This window comes from Helianthus annuus, chromosome 14, assembly GCF_002127325.2.
Source record: "Helianthus annuus cultivar XRQ/B chromosome 14, HanXRQr2.0-SUNRISE, whole genome shotgun sequence".
In the NCBI taxonomy this organism is placed as follows: Eukaryota; Viridiplantae; Streptophyta; class Magnoliopsida; order Asterales; family Asteraceae; genus Helianthus; species Helianthus annuus.
The window spans coordinates 165,441,492-165,455,923 of record NC_035446.2 but is presented as its reverse complement, the minus strand read 5'-3'; positions in this window follow the sequence as shown (position 1 = coordinate 165,455,923).

Genomic DNA, 14,432 nt, shown 5'->3' with positions numbered 1-14,432 from the left:
TAAAATAGAAATAAAATCTTTTTGGCTTTTACAAAGTTTATATTAAAACTCACCTAAAATCTTTTTGGTATTTTTGAAATTGAAAGACAACAATTTTAAAATCCTTTGAGTGTTATCAAACGACATCACCGCTAATGTCGTGCTGATATGCACCAAACGACGAAACTGTTTAAAAATAAGACAATAAAAGTTAAGTAGTAAATATATACAAACATTCTTTTTGCGAGTTTCGAGGGTAAGAGAATCATATCAGTGTACGGTCATGTCAGAACACTCTTGTTGTTCAGTTAGTTAACATTAAGATAAGCATCCTATAACAATTATCGGTATTGTTGTCCACTTAAGCTCAACTTATCAGATGTAATCATGGCGAGGGGATACATTAAGGTATGATTTATACTTACCGACCGGTGTTCATCCACATCACGACACATTCCCGTATCAAGGTATGCACGAGAGTTCATCTTACCGGTGAGTATACTGATTATCATCTGTTTGACCGTATAAGCTGTGAGATACTCACTTATTTTGATTTGAAAACAAGCCCTGTGTGATATAATCACTTATTGATGAGGAACTTGATTTTCATATGCATGAAGGCACAGGAGCAAGTTCGTGAACAGGTCAGTACTTCCGTACAGCAGAGAGACGAACTTGACTCCCGGATAAATGTGATATTTTATCACTTATTTGTTTGGACATGTGATTGTTTATCACTTATTGAGGTCGAATGCAGTATGTATATGTACACGTATGTATAGTATCATGGAAGATCTAGACTTGCGTCCCCGTTATTTTTCGGTAAAAGATACAACCATGATACCCAGATGATAAGCAGCATAAAGACCGAATATCTCAGAACCTCGGCAATCTATCAAACGAAATTTCGGTACTAAGACCATATGCCAATGAATGGTTCCCACCTGGTCTTCAGTCGATTTAAGTTTATATCACCCTGCACACTTTAAAATGATTGTGAGCCTACCGATACATCTTATATAGAGCTGCTTATCGTTTTTCATTTAAGGTTTAAAGAGGTTTGGATAGACCACTGATGTACTATCATTTTCTCTTTTGCTCGCCAGGAAACTCATTTTTGTTTTTCTATTGTTTTTGTGTTTTTGAAATTTTTCGATGTTTTTGGATTTTCCGATTTTTGGATTTACTCCCCCTAAAATCAATAAACTAAGATAAATTTAAAAACACAAAGGTATTTACAAAAATGATTTTCCGATGTTGGTTTACTCTTGCTTGACCTTAATGCCGTTTACCAATAATAAAAAGTCAAATCTAGATTTGTCAAAAGCTTTGGTAAAAAGGTCGGCACGTTGGTCATCGGTGTGGACCTTAACAACATCGATTAGTCTTTTCTCAAAGCAATCACGTATGAAGTGATATTTGATTTCGATGTGTTTGGTCTTTGAGTGCTGCACAGGATTTCTAGTGATCTGTAATGCAGCAGAATTATCAACGTAAATAGGAGTAGTTAGAAATTCAAAACCGTAGTCCCGCAATTGTTGTTGAATCCAAAGAACTTGGGAGCAACAACTTGAGGCAGCAATGTATTCAGCTTCGCATGTTGAAGTAGCGACGCACGTCTGCTTCTTGCACTGCCATGTGACTAGGCGATTTCCTAAAAACTGACATCCAGCCGTTGTGGATTTGCCGTCGATTTTGCATCCGCCATGATCAGAATCACTGAATGCGACTAAGTCAAAGTTATTATCCCTAGGGTACCATAGACCGGTGTCAGGGTAACCCTTCAAATAACGAAAAATCCTTTTTACAGCTGCAAGATGTGAGGCCTTCGGGTTGACTTGATATCTGGCAAGCAGGCACGTTGGGTACATTATGTCTGGCCTTGATGCTGTGAGATACATAAGAGATCCGATCATTGCGCGGTAGTATGAAGGACTAACAGCTTCACCCTTCAAGTCAGGAGTAATTCCGTGATTAGTTGGCAGTGGGGTACCAATGGGCGTTGCATCGGACATCTGGAACCGGCTCAAGATGTCACCAACATATTTAGTCTGGTGGATGAATATCCCAGACTCAGTTTGTTGCACTTGTAGGCCCAAGAAGAAGGTCATTTCCCCCATAGCACTCATCTCGAATTTATCCTGCATAATGCGCTCGAAATTCCTACACAAAGCATCATTAGTAGAACCAAAAATAATATCATCAACATATACCTGTACCAGAAGAAGATCTCCATCTTGTTCTTTGATGAAGAGAGTACAATCGATAAGACCTCTTCGAAAACCGTTCTCCAGCAGATATGTAGATAAGGTTGCATACCAAGCTCGTGGCGCTTGATGAAGACCATAGAGAGCTTTGTTGAGCAACCAAACCCGATCGGGATGGACAGGATCTTCAAAACCTGGAGGCTGTTCGACATATACCTCTTCTTCACCCACACCATGTAAGAATGCACTTTTGACGTCCATCTGGTAAACCTTGAATCCTTTGAATGAGGCATAAGCCAGAAAGATCCGAATAGCTTCCAGACGTGCAACAGGTGCATAGACTTCGTTGTAGTCGATTCCCTCTATCTGACGAAAACCTTGAACGACTAAACGAGCTTTGTTTCGAATAACAACTCCACGGTCGTCTTTCTTGCATTTGAAGACCCATCGAGTGCCAATCTTCTTGTAATTCTCAGGTTTTTCAACAAGCTTCCAAACACCAAGCTTTTGAAATTGCTGCAATTCTTCCTGCATGGCTTCAACCCAGGCATTGTCTTTCAACGCTTCTTTCCACGATTTTGGTTCTTCTTGTGACACGTAACACGCGAAGGACCAGTCATTTTGTTGACCAGATTCTCTTATAGCTGAATACAAACCAGCATTCCGGTTGTTTCTCAGCTGATTACGCGTCTGCACACCGCGATGGACATCTCCTATAATATTCTGCTGGGGGTGGGTATCATGAATCCTCATTTCAGGATTTTCTGGCACACGTGCATTGATACCCAAATTGGTAAGATTAAGATCAACAACCAACTCCACACCAGGAATGTGGGTAGAGGTGGATGCATTCCCTTCAGCAGTGTCTACATTCTGCATATGAGGTGTATCACCAGAGGCACCTTGAACAGGAGCAGCTGGAGTCGAAGATCCTTCAGCTGCATCATGATATTCATCATCTTCAGAAGAATCATTATAATCAGCAGCATCTTCATAAACTTCATTTTGAACCATATTGTTGACAGACGAAGAAGCTTGTGGGTCAACAACAATAGGTCTAACCAAAGGCGAGACAGCAGCGTTGTCACTTTCCAATAACATCCTGGCCGCTGCTGATTCTTCGTCAAAGGTTGGCAGATTGAAGGAGTCAAATAGCCCATCATAATCGAACATCCACGGATCACCCGGAGCCCTAACAGGACTCGTGTACCTTTGAACCCTCACTTCACTCCAAAGCTCAATCTTTTTGGTAGCCAGATTCCAAACACGAAAATTCGGAGTAGCATATCCAAGGAAGAAACCTTCGATAGCTCTTGCTCCAAACTTTCCATCCGGCTCAATCATAGTACATGGAGCACCAAACGGTTCTAGGTAAGAAAGATCCGGTTTCCTTTTCTGAAGGAGTTCGAAGCAAGTCTTGCCATGTCTCTTTACTGTAAGAACTCTGTTTAACGTGTAGCATGCAGCCGATACAGCCTCCCCCCAGAATTGAATAGGGAGTTCCGACTCTACTAACATTGTTCTTGCAGTTTCGATAATCGTCCGATTCTTCCTCTCCGCGACACCATTTTGTTGTGGAGTATAACAAGAACTGTACTCATGAAGAATGCCTTTAGAAGTACAAAACTCATCCATAACTTGATTCTTGAATTCGGTTCCATTGTCGCTTCGGATCCTCTTCACTTTCAACGAATAGAGATTCTCCAACATTGTAAGAAGATCCTTGAGGATGCCAGGAGTTTGACTCTTGTGTGCCAAGAAGGATACCCAAGAAAATCTAGAATAATCATCAGTAACAACTAGACAATAAGCATCTCCGAATGTTGTCTTGTGCTTCATAGGTCCAAAAAGGTCCATATGAAGACGTTCGAGAGGCATGCTGACAGTGTTGATTTTCTTCAAAGGGTGAGACTTCTTTGTTTGCTTCCCTTTTTGGCACGAGACACAGATATCTTGTAAATGAAAACTTCTCACAGGCACACCATTCACAAGATTATTTTTCACCAAATGGTTCATCTTTCTCATGTGAATGTGTCCCATTCTTCTGTGCCAAGATATAGACTCCTTTTCCGTGGCTTTTGAGACAAAGCAAGTGACTTGTGCAGATGTTGTAATCGCTTGGCTCATGTCGAGAATATAAAGATCATTAACTCTCGGAGCCGATAAGAGAATCCATTCTTGTGGAATTTTGAATCCAGGTTTCAGCACATAGCAGCCGGCATCATCAAAATGCACGGTGAATTTCTTATCGCAGATTTGCGACACACTGAGAAGATTATGATCAATTTGCTTAACATAATTGATCTTATCGAAGCACACCATACCATTTGAAATACTTCCTTCTCCAGTGATAAATCCGCCTTTGTCACCCGCAAAAGCAACATACCCTCCTCTAATGTTTCTCACGTCGTATAGGAGCCGTAAGTCGCCAGTCATGTGCCTGGATGCCCCACTATCAACAATCCAATGACTATTAATAGTTCCTCCTAGAACATCCTGCACATGTCAATTAAAAACATCAGTTGAGAATGGGGACCCAAGCCTTAGTGGTCTTGGGTCGTCCCTTAGCATCACGAAACGTGATATCAATCTCTTGATGATTTTCAAGAACAACTGCTCCCCCTGAATTGTCACCCGCCTTAGGTAACCAAGTTCGTTTTTGCCTACCAGTTTTTGAAGATTCTGGTTTTACAGGTTGTGACACACTTGGTTCCTTTTGAACTGTTTTAACTTCAGATTTTAAAGCCTTTTCAACAGCTTTGATGTTATGACGTCGTTGTTTCGTTTCTTGTTCCTTAACAGTTCTTTTATCATGTTTTGGAGAAACAGGACGACGTTGTGAGTGACCTTGTTCAGAAGGGGTTCTTTCAACAAAATTTGGTTTGGGCGAGTTTGTGCAGTCTTTAATGATGTGCCCAAACTTCCCACATTTGAAACAAGTTCTCCTTTCAACAAACTTAGAAGAACTTGATCGACTAGCAGATGTCGAACCTGTAGAACCTGAGGTACTTGCTCTTTCATCACACCCGTTTGTGTGTTGGGTGTAATTGTTATCGCTGTTACATTTCAAAATCTTGACATGTTGTACAAAATCAGTGTTTGATTTGTTTTCAAAAGTCTCAATTTTATCCGTACCTTTTGATGCTACAAATTTAACATCTTTTGCTTTCTTCTTGTAACGAGCTCCTGTTGATTCAACCTTAGCCTTTGGCTTTGGAGCTCGTTGTTGTTGTTTACCCTTAAAAGCAATTGGTTGTTGCTTTGTCGGTGACTTTTGGTTTCCAAATTGTTTTCTAATTTCTGATTTTGGAACAGGATCACATTGTGTTACCACAACTCCTGGAATGGTCTTTCCCAAAAATTTATTCGTAGTATCTTCAAACACTTTGTCAATCAAGGATTGATTGACATTTTTGATTGGAAAATCTTTGTTTGAATAGATTTTACTATCACCGACCAAAGTATACAACACATTATCACCTTTAACAGCAGACATACTTTCCTTGTCATTCCTGACATCTTTGACAGCTTTGACAGGATCTATCACTTGCTTGGCAACAGGTTGCACGACAGGAGTAGGAGGATCACAAAGAATATGATTCTCAATTGGAATTTCTACTCCTTTCGTTTCATCAAGTGATTCATCCTTGTCACTCACATCTGATTCATCATCTGAAGAATCATAGTCCTCAATGGTTGGAGGACTTTGCTTCATGGATGATGACGTTTCTTGTTGCTCAGAGGATGTGTTCGAAGAATTGTCCGGTTTGAACCCAAGGCCAGTAGCAAATTCCTCAACATCAAGAGGCACACTGGCTTCATACCGAGGCATTTCCTCCTCATCAGGCATCTTGGTATAGTTGTTCATCAAAGGGGGCGGACATTTCTTATACCCTATGCCTTTTTGATTTCCTTTCGGTTGTTGAACATCGATGATGTGATCAAGCACAAATTGGGAGTTAGAATAACTTTCCAATTTTTGTTTGATCGCATCATGCTCGCATTGGGCAATGGCTAATTGCTTCTTAGTTTCTTCCACAATGTTAATGTATTCATTTATACTTACTTGCTTGTGGTAAACTACTTTGTTAACCTCGGACACATTCTTCTTTAATGTTTCTATTACAGATTTAAATTCTTTTTCATTCCGAGTTAAAGCCATGTTCGCCTCTTTGCATTTCGACAGTTCAATAACCAAATTCTGATTATGACTATGAAGCTTTTCTGATTCAAGCTTCATATCAGCACATGATTTACAAACACTAGGAGCAGGAGGTTCAGAATTTACCTGACTGGAAGAGGCTGAACCGTTTGCCATAAAGGCAGTTTGAAAAGAAAAAGCTCCATCTTCAGAAAATAACTTCTCCATTTCCTTTGATGCAGTAGCCGCCTTCCTAATCAGAATTGATTTCTGACATTTAAGCTCATCAGCTTCATTCAGTAGATCCTGAATATCAGCACCTCCTTCCTCCTTCACATCAGACTCTGAGTGATTATCCCCAGAAACAGAGCCTTCTTCATCAGAACTTCCAGAATAACCAGAACTGTCATCACTTCCAGAAGACTCTTCTTTATGAACATGCTCGATGATCTTTGCATAACAAGCTGTTCCACTTCTCTGATCATCATCACCAAACTGCACTGACCAGTCACATCCCTCATCTGCTTGAACAGCCAAAGCCCGATTGGGATTTGAAGTTCCAGACTGGCCTTGATTGTTATTAACTGTCACCATCCTCCTCTCACGGTTTTCTTGTTGGGCATTCACATTTGTCGTACTCGTCTGGTTTCTGAAAGGGTTGTGATTGCCATGTTTTGTTGGTAGAGTGCACTCACGTTTGAAGTGCCCTTTATTACCACAGTTGAAGCATGTAACGGCGTTGATATCAAACCCATACTTCGTATCTTTCTTTCCTTCCAACGAAGTTCTACCAGTACGAGCCATGAAGTCTTTGGCCCTTCTAACTGCACTTGCAAAAGCCCACTTAATATCCATTAACTCCATTTCTTCCTTGTCGATCTGTTGATAATCTTCATTGGTCATGTTGATGTTTCCAAGCTGACCTGCTACCAAACCACAGTAAGCACTGACCATTGTATTAATAATTTCCATGTGCTCCTTAGCAACTTCAATGCTGAGGTGTGAGAGGTTTGAATTATCGACTCGGATTGTGTTAGGGTTTTTAGGTTGAGGATCCTGCTGTTGTTGTTGTGGAGGTTGGACTTGTGGCTGTGTTGGGATGGGAATGTAAGACCTTGGATCAAAAGCCGGAGCAGCCGTTGATTGAGGAAACGGAACAGAACTTGTGTTGGACACAAATGCAGTATGCAGTTTAGGTTGTTGTTGCTGAGCTGCAGCGGATCTTGCTAAAGCATCGAAGCCTGGAAGGTACATTTCTGTATTCTGAGGAGCGGGAGCACGCTTTGCTTTCCTGATTTCTTCATCATTTTTATGTTCCAGCTTCTGAATGAACTCGTAGATGTTAACCGTGTCTAGAGTTCCAGTGTGCTTCAACAGCTCAATAAAAGAACTCCACTTTGGAGGTAAGGCGTCAGCAAACCTATTTACCATGTCTTGTTGAGTAGAGACAACCCCATAAGCACACATTTCACTAATCAGATGGTAGAAACGTGTTGTCATATCATTTAGAGTTTCGTTTTCCAAAAATTGAAACGATTCAAACTCTTTCTTCAACAAATCATGACGAGACTTTCGAGTAGCTGCATTGCCTTCTCCTCTAGCAACTAAGGCATCCCACAATGTTTTTGTGGTCTTGCAGTAGGAGAACTGATGATAAATATCTTTGTTGAGTGCTTGTGTAAGTGTAGCAAAGGCCTTTTTCTCCAATTCATAAGCCTTCTTGTCATTTTCCAGCATGTTTGCATAACCTTCTGATGTGGACGCAGCAACCTCCAGATTGGCATTGAATGCATTGATGAAACACGTCTAAAGATCTGTGCTTTGCCCTTGAACATACGTGTGAAAGCGGTTTTTCCATGATGGAAAGTCGTTCATATGATTCAACTTTGGTGGACGATTGTTGCTGCCCGTTTCGCTTTCACTAATCAAAAGGTTTTGAATGCTTTGACTTTGATTGGATACCAAAGCCCATTGACTTGGACTGATTGATGGCGGAGGAAACATACTTTTCGCCCAAGCTGCAGCAGAAGTTAGTTCTTGACTAGATTGTGAGTCCAAACTCCAATCCCAAGGACTTGTACAACTCATTTTGATGAATACCAATTGAAAACCTTCACAAACACAAACTGTTAAATTCAAACAGACAAGAATAAAAAGATCAAGACTTGTTCGAAGGATCAAGACTTGTTCGAATGATCAACAGTGTTCGAACGATCACTGTTGAGTTTCGAGCAAAGACTTCGAAAGACTTCGAAAGATTCACAGTTGACAGATCCTTATCTTTCGAGCAGTTATCTCGAAAGATTCACGGTTTGAAAGATCCTTATCTTTCGAGCACTTATTTCGAAAGATTCACAATGAAAGATTCTTATCTTTCGAACACTGGTCTCGAAAGATTCACTAATCTCGAAAGATTCACGGTGAAAGATCCTTATCTTTCGAGATAAATCCTTATCTTTCGAAGAGTAACAGTAGCTCGAACGATTGTATCCTTCGAAAAGATTCCAAGAACGAAAGATAATGCTTAGACTTCGAAAGACTACTCGAAAGATGCTTATCTATCGAGCTGTCTTTGATCGAAAGATGGTCTTTCGATGTCGAAGGATATCTTTCGAGTGCTCTGATACCACTTGTAGGTCCCTCTCGGAGGATGACGAACCTAAACCTTGTTATACAAACCCACTAGCGAGTGCGGAATCCAAGCTAGCAAGCAAACCGAGATGAAACAAGTATAAACACAAACACACAAAGGTTCACCGATTAACACCACTTGTATTAATACGAATGAAGGTTCCGGTTACAAGCACAAGGTTCACAAATGTGTTTTGCAAACTCTCAAAGTGTGTGTGTGTGTTTCGGACAGAATGCTCTCAAAGTGTCTCTCTATCCTTCTGTGTGCATCTACCTATCTTGAACACACTGCATGGGTATTTATACCCATACACAGCAGGTCTGACCGAAGGATCCGATAGATGTCACGAAGGATCATCTATCGATGTTGAACCTTTCGAAGGATCAGGAATGTTGATCGAAAGTTCATCTTTCGATCAGACTTCCATCGAAGGGTTCAGAGTGACCTCGAAGGACTATCTATCGAGGTCCATCCATCGAAGGTTCAACTTTCGAGTTCATCGAAGGATCTAACTATCCTTCGATGAGATATCCTTCGAACCAGACATGTTACATTCATAAACTAACTGTTTGGCCAAGTCAAACTAGGAGGATAGTTGACTTGGTCAAACTTACAAGGCTAACTTAGACATCGTTTTACATCGAGACTGAATACAGACAAAGTACAGACACAAGTGCACCAACAAACTAAGTTAATGATGTGTATAACACATCGACTGTGGAATAGAAAACGTCATCACTAAATAATTCGCTTTAATTTTAGTTGAGAAACGGCAACAAGGTTATTCAAGGTGTTATCAAAAAATATAGATGTTTTTTTTTTAATTATAAGTTGCTACTGTGCCTCTTAAATCTTGTAATAGATTTTCTCTGCTATGCATATACTCAAACAATTCAGACGTAATGGTACGTTTTAACATTTGTCACATTTCGGGATTCATACAATCAGAGGTAACACAATGCTACGAGTCCAGTGAACCGTGTGGAGGTGTCCAAACATTAGAATTTAAGTTCACATTGATTTATAAACTTAAAATCCTAATATTAGTTCAATTTTACCATCTTTCCACATTTCAGCCCAATCACGTCTAAAGCTAGCGTGACTTATGTGATTATAATGTGACTCTAGTTTTTTTGGATGAACTTCCACATGCGCGTGTTGTCGAATTCGTCGATCGAAAAACTCTCTCGAGTCATGGACACGATTGTAAAGTCATCAAACCAAAAAAAAAACCTTTTGAATCACGAACTTTTCCATGCTATACTGAACCCTGGTTTTGTTGAGATTCCAAATTTTTACATTATTCGATATTGTTGATGGACCTCAGTTGGAGCGTTCTTACCACCTTGCATTAGTGCTCCAAATGTTTTTTTTTTTTTAACTCGAGTTTGATTGCGAATTAAAAAAGCTACCACAATTCCAACATCCAGCTTTGTTTGTACTGTTTAGCAGTTCATATAAATAAAAATAGGCCTGAATGCTTTGTTGCCTCGTTGTAGCCTTGTAGGAATAACTTTCACAACGGTGCTACTTGATGAAGAACCAATAGCGTGTTCTTGGGTGTTTTTTAGATTTAAGAAGTGTTTTTTAGAGCCGTAATTAAACCAATACACCCAACAACTAACACATGAGGCTAGAAGGGTAAACAAATATGAAAAAAAAAAATTATGAAGTCATTGATTAACAGCTAGATCTCGAAAATCCAACTTCAATGAATATAATTGGTTACAATATCGGTTCCTGAATAAATGGGTTCAGTTGTTGATGCAACAAATAATAGACCAAAGGTAGTAGCTGGGCTACTTAATTAAAAAGGTTGAATGGTTCAAGTTTGCCTAACGTAGGTCATGGGGTCCCCCTACGTTTGCAAGACGTGGAGAGAGGTTCACTAGTTTATTTTTGTTGTTTGCTAAAGATCCTTCTTTGAAGTGTGTTCATATTCGGATCAATGAGCAAAAGGAATGTGTGCGTTGGATGTGAAAGAGAGTAACTCGCATGAAGCAAGTACTCGAAGTGAATGACCAGGGATCTCAGGAATCAAGGCTGGCCAGGAATGTCCTGCCTAGTAAATGAAGTGTCTAATATATAGGAGAAGACATCACTCAAAGAAGAATGCATTTGACTAGTGACCATGCTTGCAGTGGGGGACTTACCCTTTCGGGGGTTGAAGCCTTTTGACCCGCGGATAAAAGAGTGTGCTCTGTGGACCTGTATTGCTTTTACGGCTGGTGAGTTGGTGAAGCAATCCAGAGACATGACTTTTTACTGTTTCGTGTTACTTTATCTCAATTCCTCAAGTTTTGAAGCTTTGAACCCAGGGGCGGATGTAAAGAGGAACAAGGGGTAGCCTCCGCTATTTGGTCGGAAAATTTTTAACGTTTTTAGTGTAAATTTTGGAAAAAGACGTTTTTTCGATTTCGATACCGCCTATTTATAAAACGTTACCGCTTGGTCGGAATCCTAGATCCGCTACTGTTTGAACCTTTTTACCTTTTAAGCATTCATTTATTAATGTCATTTTATTTGGTATTGGGCTACCCCGTCATCAGGTTCGAAGCTTGAAAATGCAAAACCAATGGATTTGGTCGGTTTCAAACCTAACCGATTATGCTCTCGGGTTGGTTCCTTGTTAAGAATCGCTTCTGACCTAGGAACTTTTTTTGTTGCATGCATCCATGTGTGACTTGAATGAACTAAATAGGATTTTACATCATTGAATACATTTTCCTCGATGACTATGGGCTTAGTGTAGTAATAAATTAAATGGAACCAATAATTAAAGCAATTTTATCTATACGACTAGAAAGGTTGAAAAATACACGTAGTGTGTTATTTATTTAAAATACATACATGCAAAATATATTCATACAATATAAGTTGATAACATTTAAAAAAAAAGACAATGCGTTAAAAAATAAATATTTATGGCAGCTATGCATAATCTCGAATATACAATCAGGGGTCGATCCAACGTTTTTGGAGGCGCTAAGTAAACTACAAATGTGAGGCCTCTTTGAATTGGTATAAAGAAAATATCAGTTTTGCTTCAAAGTATACATTTGGGATATATGGCAAACAATGATTGAGTTGGAATTAAAGGTGCGATGTTACAGTTAGCGAGAATGATGATGTCAGCCTAAATTAAATATGAATTGCATATTGTTTTTGTTTTGTTCATTTGGGCCTAATATAGTAATACACATATGCTATATAAAGATTTTTAAATAAATTGAGGCCCTAGGCTATTACCTAGATTTGAAAGCCTCTAGGTCTAGTCCTGTATCCGATCTCATATTCTCGTACGTGTCACTACAATTGAAAGAAAACGTTGTCTTCTCTCTACACTATGATATTCCATGATATTTCAACTCATAAATTCAAAATATATCTTATTATTGACGTGTTACATGAATAACTTTTAAATACCACACAACCACCTTTTCTGTCTTGTTTGTATGATTAAATACAAAAGAAGATTTGAGTCATAAATTTGAATACAACAGAAGATTTGAGTCATAAATTTGAACTTAAAAGGTGAAAGGACATAAATTTAAATGTAGTCAAAATAGCGGTAAATTGTTCGCATTTTTTCATTTGAACTTGCTCAACTTTTATATTATTATTGAATATTAAAAGTTAACACTTTAAAAAATGGATACGATTGTATGACTTGTTATCCATACATATTTCAACTTTTCATGGTTGTCGATATGCCCTAGTGTAGGCCTCGCACGGCTTATATACTTTTAAAAAGTATTGAATAATATTATAGATAATACAATATTTACATATTTTAATCTGTCTGATAAAATTTAAATGATACTTGAATATTTTCAAAGCTAATTGAATATTTTCAAAGCTAATAATATATAATAACTTTAAATTACTAAGTTATATTCTCTTGGGTATGACAAACTTTAAAAACTTGGCCAATTAGATTAGATTGTAGTATATTTTGCCTCCAAAACGAAATAGTTTCCCGCCAGAGTGAACAGTCGTTATCAAATAACATATATTGGTGCGGCTCTTTTTTCCAAATGTGAACAAGTGGGGTCTGGGTTTGAGCCTTTTGTTTTCAGTTTTCACCTGTTTCTGTCATACAAACAAAAAAAGAAAAAGTATATATGTATGTTATATTAATCAATATGCTTTTTTGAACATTCCCATCCCATGTGTTTTCAAAAGGTCAAACGTGATGTTTTCAAAATTCGAACTAAACCGTATGGTTACATTTGGATTTTTTTTGGTTATAATGATTTTCTTACAACCAATTATAAACAAGTAGCAAGCAAACGGACAACAACCTGCGTCGATGTCCCTTTTAAATAGCAAAATCGATCCTACTATAGACAAACCTATAGGTCTTAAGAGTTGAGAAATTACTAAGCATGACCAGCTGCACCTATTCACAAGGGCTACCCACCCTAAGCCAAGGGTGGGTGGGCGCACCCCATGAAAAAATATTTTTTAGTGTTATTTTTCGCCGGAAATCCCGACCGCACTCCTTGGAATTTTTCACCCGCACCCCTTGAAAATTTTCAACTGCCCCACTTAGAAAAAAAATAATTATTAACCACTTATTCACTTAATTATTTAATCCAATCAAAGCCCAATCTGCAATCAGTTTTTATTAACACAAGCCCAAACCCAACCTAAAGAAATTTGAACTAAATAAAATAACCCAAACCCATCCACCCATTCCATTTCCAAATCCAGCCCCCAAAAAAACTCCCAGCGACTTGACGCCATGCTCACGACCTGGTGTCTTTTTTTACCGAAAAAACCAAAATTCCAGTTGGACCGACCCATATTACGTCAGAATTCCAATATAGAACTAGTATGGTTTATTTATTTATTTATTTTGTTTTATGTGATTATCAGGAGAAAATATAGATGTGTAAGGGTTTAATCTTTTTATTTTTTATTTTTTGATTTTTTTGTTGTTCTAGACTTGTAGTTAAATGATTTTGTTGTTTTATTTATAGCTTTGTTTGTTTAAATGATTAGTTACAAGTAATCAACATTTAATATTAGGGCTTGAATGTTTAAAAATATAATTGAAAGTTACAGGCTATGGTTGAATATGATTGTTTGTTTTGTTTAAGTGTTTAGTGTTGTTTTATGAACTTATGGAGCAAATTATATGTGTTAGGAACAATGAGTAAGAATGTAATGAACTTATGGCGTGTTTAGTATCTTTAGATGATATTTTGGATATATTTCAAAAAAAAAGAAAACCTGTAGGGCACAATTTTAAATACGTTTGTAATTTGTAATAACGTTTAACGTGTTTTTAACGATTTATAAATTTTAGTTTGATGTTCTTTTGTCTTACATGATCCGACTCGACCCGCTATGAACCTATATTTTTATACAGCTAGGGGCCTAAAATATTTGAAAATTTCCACGTATCAAAAGTAAAGGGGAATTGTAACACCCCGTGTTTTCCAAAAGTCAAAGTCAAAGTCAAGTG